General features: G+C 32.7%; 1 long non-coding RNA gene across 4 annotated transcripts in view; it reads right to left on the bottom strand.

Annotated features, from left to right (window-relative positions):
- LOC107845436 overlaps nucleotides 1-4,601 on the bottom strand; it is a 22,004-nt gene extending 17,403 nt beyond the window's left edge. For 3 of the 4 annotated variants that reach the window (XR_007046112.1, XR_007046111.1, XR_007046113.1), the window contains exons 1-2: nucleotides 4,253-4,480; nucleotides 4,115-4,185 (exon numbers count right to left, since the gene is read on the bottom strand). This is a non-coding gene — a long non-coding RNA (uncharacterized LOC107845436). Of the gene's footprint in view, nucleotides 1-3,953; nucleotides 4,186-4,252 lie in introns of those variants that run through there. The other variant, XR_007046110.1, reaches the window with a different exon arrangement.
- Nucleotides 4,602-6,000: the final 1,399 nt, after the last annotated feature.

Below are 6,000 nucleotides of genomic sequence, written 5' to 3'. Positions count from 1 at the left end.
CACAAGAGTTAGAATTGTATAAGGAGCGATTAGGTATGGACTACGCTGCTGGAAATTTCTCAAACAAAATTTGGGTATTTCGGAATGAAGATTGGAAAGGGGAAATTATTAGCGATAATCATCAGCAAATCACAATAAAGTTCAGTCATGAAGTTTATCAACAACATACAGTCATAACTTCCGTATATGCAAGATATAGTGCTTTAGAAAGATTAGAATTATGGGAGGATTTAGAATACATTGCAGAATCTACTACTGATCCATGCATTGTAGGAGGAGATTTTAATGTGATAATGGAAGAATCAGAAAAGTTGGGAGGCTTACCTATTACTCAACAAGAGGTGATGGACTTTGCATAATGTAAAAATAATTGTGCACTTGTAGAGTTGCCTTTCACAGGAAGTTCATACGCATGGTGGAATGGCAGAATAGAAGAAGAATGCATTTTTAAAAGGCCTAATAGAGTCTTTGGAAATTAGGAGTTTATGCAGTAATTTTTAGAGAGTGAAGTTCAAGCAGGGCAGGAACCGATAATTAGGACTTTTATTTTTTTTAATTTTTGAACTAAGCATAAAGCTTTCATAGAAGTTGTGGAGAAGAGTTTGGAAGAGAGTATAGAAGGGTCACCTTTCAAAATGTTTAAGGAAAAAATGAAGAGATTCAAAAAGGTTTTGTCTCAATGGAGTAAGAGAAATTTTGGGAATGTGTTCCAGAAGATACAAACAGCAGAAGATTTAGTGAATATTAAGGAATTGCAGTTAGAAATACATCCATCTGAAGAAAAAAGGGCTAATTTGAGAAGAGCGAAAAATGAATTGCAAAAATTCAAGAAGATAGAGGAAGAGTATTGGAAGCAAAAAGCAGGAATGAAATGGTTCAAAGAAGGTGACAAAAACACAATTCTTTCATGCTTATGTAAAGAGAAGAAGAAGGATATTGAGCATACAGAAGATTCAAAATGATCAAGGTAGACTTCTGTAAAATCAACAAGAGATAGGAGAAGAAGCTGTAAGAGTTTTTCAGGACCAATTCATAGAAGTGGGAGTGCCTGAAGATTACTCCATGCTAGATCACATTCCAAGAAAGATTTCTGAAGATGATAATGAAAAATTGAGTAGAACACCTGAAATGAATGAAGTCAAAAAAGCTGTTTTGCACTTAATAAAGATAGTGCCGTGAACCGGATGGTTTTTCAAGAGCTTCTTTTCAAACCTGCTGGGAAATAAAAAAAGAGGATTTTGTAAGAATGCTCATGGCTTTCTTTTGTGGTTATGAGTTACCCTAATATATTACTCATACCAATTTAGTTTTGATCCCCAAGAAGAATATAGTAAGCAGTTTTTCTGATTTAAGACCCATAAGTTTAAGTAATTTTGTCCATAAGGTTATTTCCAGGGTGATTCTTGGTAGGATTGCAAAACTTTTGCCAAGGATAATCTCAAAGAACCAGACAGGTTTCACGAAAAGCAGAAGTATTTCAAAAAATATGCTACTTGCTCAGGAAATTGTTAGGGATATCAACAAAAGGAATAAACATCACAATGCAGTAGTCAAGTTGGATATGACTAAAGCTTATGACAGGGTTTCATGAATTTATCTTACCAAAATGATGAGGAAATTTGAATTTGGGGAAAGAATGATAGATAAGATTTGGAGGTTGATGTCAAATAATTGGTATTCAATACTAATTAATGAACAATCTCATGGATTTTTATCTTCAAGCAGAGGCCTAAAGCAGGGCGATCCTTTATCTCCTACTTTATTTATTATTGCAACTTAAGTGTTATCAAGAGGACTGAATGCTCTTAATGAAGATAGGGAGTTCATTAGTTTTGGATTATCTAGATGGAGTGAACAGATAAATCATTTATCTTATGCTGATGATACAATTCTTTTCTAATCTGGACAGGAAAAGTCTATTCAAAAGATGATAGGGGTACTCAGGAACTATGAGAAGGTACCAAGGCAGTTGATAAATCTGAATAAGAGATTTTTCTACTTGCATGGAAAAACCCCAACTGCAGTAGGGCAGAGATTGAGAAAAATTATAGGCATAGGTCAAGGATCTTTTCCATTCATTTATCTGGGATGTCCTATTTTTTATGGAAGAAAAAAGAAAACTTACTTTGAAGGTCTAATTAAAAAGATTTTGGGGAGATTGATGACGTGGAAGAATAAACTACTTTCATATGGAGGGAGATATATATTAATTGCTTATGTGTTACAATCTATGCCTATTTATCTAATGTTTGCAATAAATCCACTAAAAAGAGTGATAGAACAAATTCATAAAATTTTTGCTAAATTTTTTTGGGGAAACATTGGTGGAACAAAAGGTAAACATTGGGTGGCTTGAAATCAATTATGTTTGCCAACAAAGAAAGGAGGAGTTGGTTTAAGATCATTACACCATATATCTGATGCTCTTTTTGCAAAATTATGGTGGAATTTTAGAACCTCCACAAACTCCTTATGGAGTGGTTTTATGTGGAACAAGTACTGTAAGAAATGACATCCACTATTGGCACAAGGAACAGGGGTTTCATATGTATGGAAAAAAATCATACAGATGAGAGAAGAAATTGAACATAATATTTGGTGGCAAATTAAGTCTGGTACAGTTAGTTTCTGGTTCGACAATTTGACAGGAACGGGTGCTTTGTATTATGTTGAGGAAGATTACGGAGGGATGGAGGAGTAAGAAGTTAAAGAAATCATCAATGGAGAAACTTGGAACATAAATAAGCTGAAGCAGGTTCTTTCTGAGAAAATGGTGGAGTACATTATAAATAATGTCAGTCCTAGAGGAAGAAGAGGATAGAGCATGGTGGATGGGAAATACAAATGGTAAATTATCAGTCAAATCAGCATGGAAGTATGTCAGAAGCAGAAAGGAGGACACAGAGCTTTATGAATGTTTATTGAGAAATGGGGTTCCTTTTAAAATAATTTTTTTCTTATGGAGAGCCTATACGGGAAGAATTGCAATAGATGATAATTTGAAAAGAATGAAGGTTGCAGTAGTGTCTAGATGTTGGTGCTGCACAGAGATGAAGGATGAGACAATGGCATATCTTTTTCTAATAGCCCCCATGGCCATTCAGTTGTAGAGGCAGTTTGCTACTTGTGCAGGTATATAAATAGAAGGAAGACAACTTCAACAAATTATTCATGAGTGGTGGAATAAAGAAGTAAACTCTAAATAGCAACAAGTGTACAGAGTTATACCAGCATTTGTGATTTGGGAGTTATGAAAAAAGAAGAAATAAAAGAAAACATGGTGGAGATGTTACTCTAATCATGATGGTGCAACACATTCAAACCCATATACATCAGATGCTAAGGATCATATGCCTATGGTTGAATGAATATGCAGTCTTTGGATTGGTAGGAATTATTTAATTTTTTGGGGACATATAAGCCAAGACTGCATCACTATGTGGTAAAGTAGGGATTACCATCTGCTGGGAATATCAAGTGTAACACAGACGGAGCAAGTAAAGGAAATCCTGGAGTAAGTGCATATGGGTTTTTTTATTAGAGACCATAAAGGAGATTCGATTTTTTCTAAGGAAGAAAATATTGAAATTTGTACAAACATTATTGTAGAAGCCAATGCATTCTACAAACTTTAAGGTACTGTTCTGGTAATTTTCTATGAGGAGTAATTATAGAATTAGATTCTTTGGTATTGATAAAAGCAGTAAAGGAAGTCTGGAAAGTACCCAAGAAAATAGTGGAAATTGTTGAACAAATAAAAAAGGAAGCTACTAAGCTAGGGACTGTTTTTCAACACATCTTTAGGGAAGAAAATCAATTAGCATATTACTTTGCTAATATCACATAGGGGTTATTGGAGTTTAATGCCTTTACAGACATACCACCTGAAGAGAGAAGGATTTTAAACATAGATAAATATCAGATACCAACAATCAGAACAAGTACAAGAAAAATTAAACCACAAACATGAGATTAATGATCACACAGAATTGGTGCAGTAAGGAATATAACAAGTCCATATACTAATGCAACAAGCATAAGTAATAAAAGATGGGTTTATGTGTTTCAAATATATCACAAAAATGAAAAGGGAAAGGAGGAATATGGTGCTCACAGATGAGAGAATTGCTATTTCCGGAAGGATGCCTCATTCATTTCACTTGGAGGTAGTTAAACCCTAGACATCTGTACAGATTTATAAAAATTAAGAGGAGCAAAGACATGAAAATGCAATTTATAACACAAAGCTTACATTGGTACAGTGATTCGCTTTGTGTGAGAAGGATGAACACAACAATAATCAAATCAAGCTTATTGATAACCCACAAGGAAAGCAAAAGGAATCGGTGTTACAGTTGGGAGCAAACAGATAACAAACAATTTGGGAACTGAGATGAAGATGAGATGGTGGAGGTTTTTATTTGGAAAGAGTACTGCAGAAGCCAATATAATTTTCAAGGTACACTTCAAATGATATTTGGGCTGGACCACACATTTTTCTACATTTTGTACTTCTTTTTTTTTGCTGTTTTTTTCTTTTGTTAATTGGGCCCATGGTCAGAATAATTTTGTTTTTGCTTTATTGATCTAAACAAAAGGCTGAAAAGCCACCAAAAAGTTATTATAAAAAAAAGACTTGTGCTAATTATTTATTTAAGTGGTAAATTTCAAGATTTATTTATAAATTAACTAAAGCAAAAGTAAAAAGATAATAGCCAATGAATAATTAATCAAGATGAAGAGAAGATTTTACGCAATCAATGAATAAATCGATCTAGGACTATGAATTCACTAACAATCATGTCGAATATCAATTTCATCAACTTATTTGATTTTTTAGTTATTGATTTATGAGTTTAATTATATGATCATGGTCTTTCGAACCTCTAATCGTCTATTCTGATTGACCTCACAACTACATTATTGAGCGAAGATGTGATAACCTAATTAAAATGCATTAATTTATCTCCTCTTTTTTTAATCAAGCGAGGTGGTCTAGGTATATTTCTATCCTAGCCACAAATCAATTCTTAATTTTTCTAAAGTAAAGATCTTACTCCGTATTTTCTTCGTTTTATCTTATCAATTCTCTTTTCAAGTTCACAACAAGAATATAAATTTATTTTAATGGTAGCTAAAAACTAAAATAGTAAGCATAAGAATATAAGAACAACTATGATGATAATTAAATAAATCAAATTAATTGATACTAAAAAAAATATTATCAACAACCATAATCCTAGAACGAGAAGTGTAAACCCACATAGACATGGAGCAATTAAAATAACTCATACAATGAAATAACATAAGAATAAATAATAAAAAAGAAGAAAAAATGTAACTAATATTCTTCGGCCTTCACAATGGCTCCCAACTCTCTCTAGGTCAAAAGTTCTGTAAACATTAATTTCTTAAAATATTTATATGTGTAGAAAAAATCTCAAATAAAATAACAGAGTCCACAATGAAATGAAAAAGATTAAATTCGGGTCGGGACTTCCTCCATGCCACGCTGATAAAGCGGAACACATGCTCCGTGTCATGCCCATATGGTTGTCAACCACTGGAATGGTGGGTGAGAATTGCAATTCAAATTGAAAGGTCATTTTTAAATATTTTATTAACTTTATTTTATTAAATATTTTTGCTTGATTTCCTTATATAATCTTCGTCTTTAATTTATTTTTGCTCCAAATCTATTTATCTTTACACCATTTTAATTCTATATATTAAAATATAATATTAAGCATAATCCATAAAATTAATGCTCATAAAAAACAACTAAAATACCAAATGTGAGGCAAATAATGACTAAAAATATATAATTTTGACCTCACATCACTATGTTTGTTTAAATGCACTATTGTATCCCATCATATAACCAGTCCACACAAGGGATTATAATACATCATCAACATACTCGGTCCATTAAAGGAACCATCAACATCATATAAATGTAAAAGTACGTTCAAATGCAGTTGATGAATGCATATATGCCCA

The sequence above is a fragment of the Capsicum annuum genome, chromosome 10, assembly GCF_002878395.1.
Source record: "Capsicum annuum cultivar UCD-10X-F1 chromosome 10, UCD10Xv1.1, whole genome shotgun sequence".
NCBI classification, from domain to species: Eukaryota; Viridiplantae; Streptophyta; class Magnoliopsida; order Solanales; family Solanaceae; genus Capsicum; species Capsicum annuum.
Note: the sequence above shows the minus strand (reverse complement) of the source record. Positions and strands in the feature narration are given on the sequence as shown.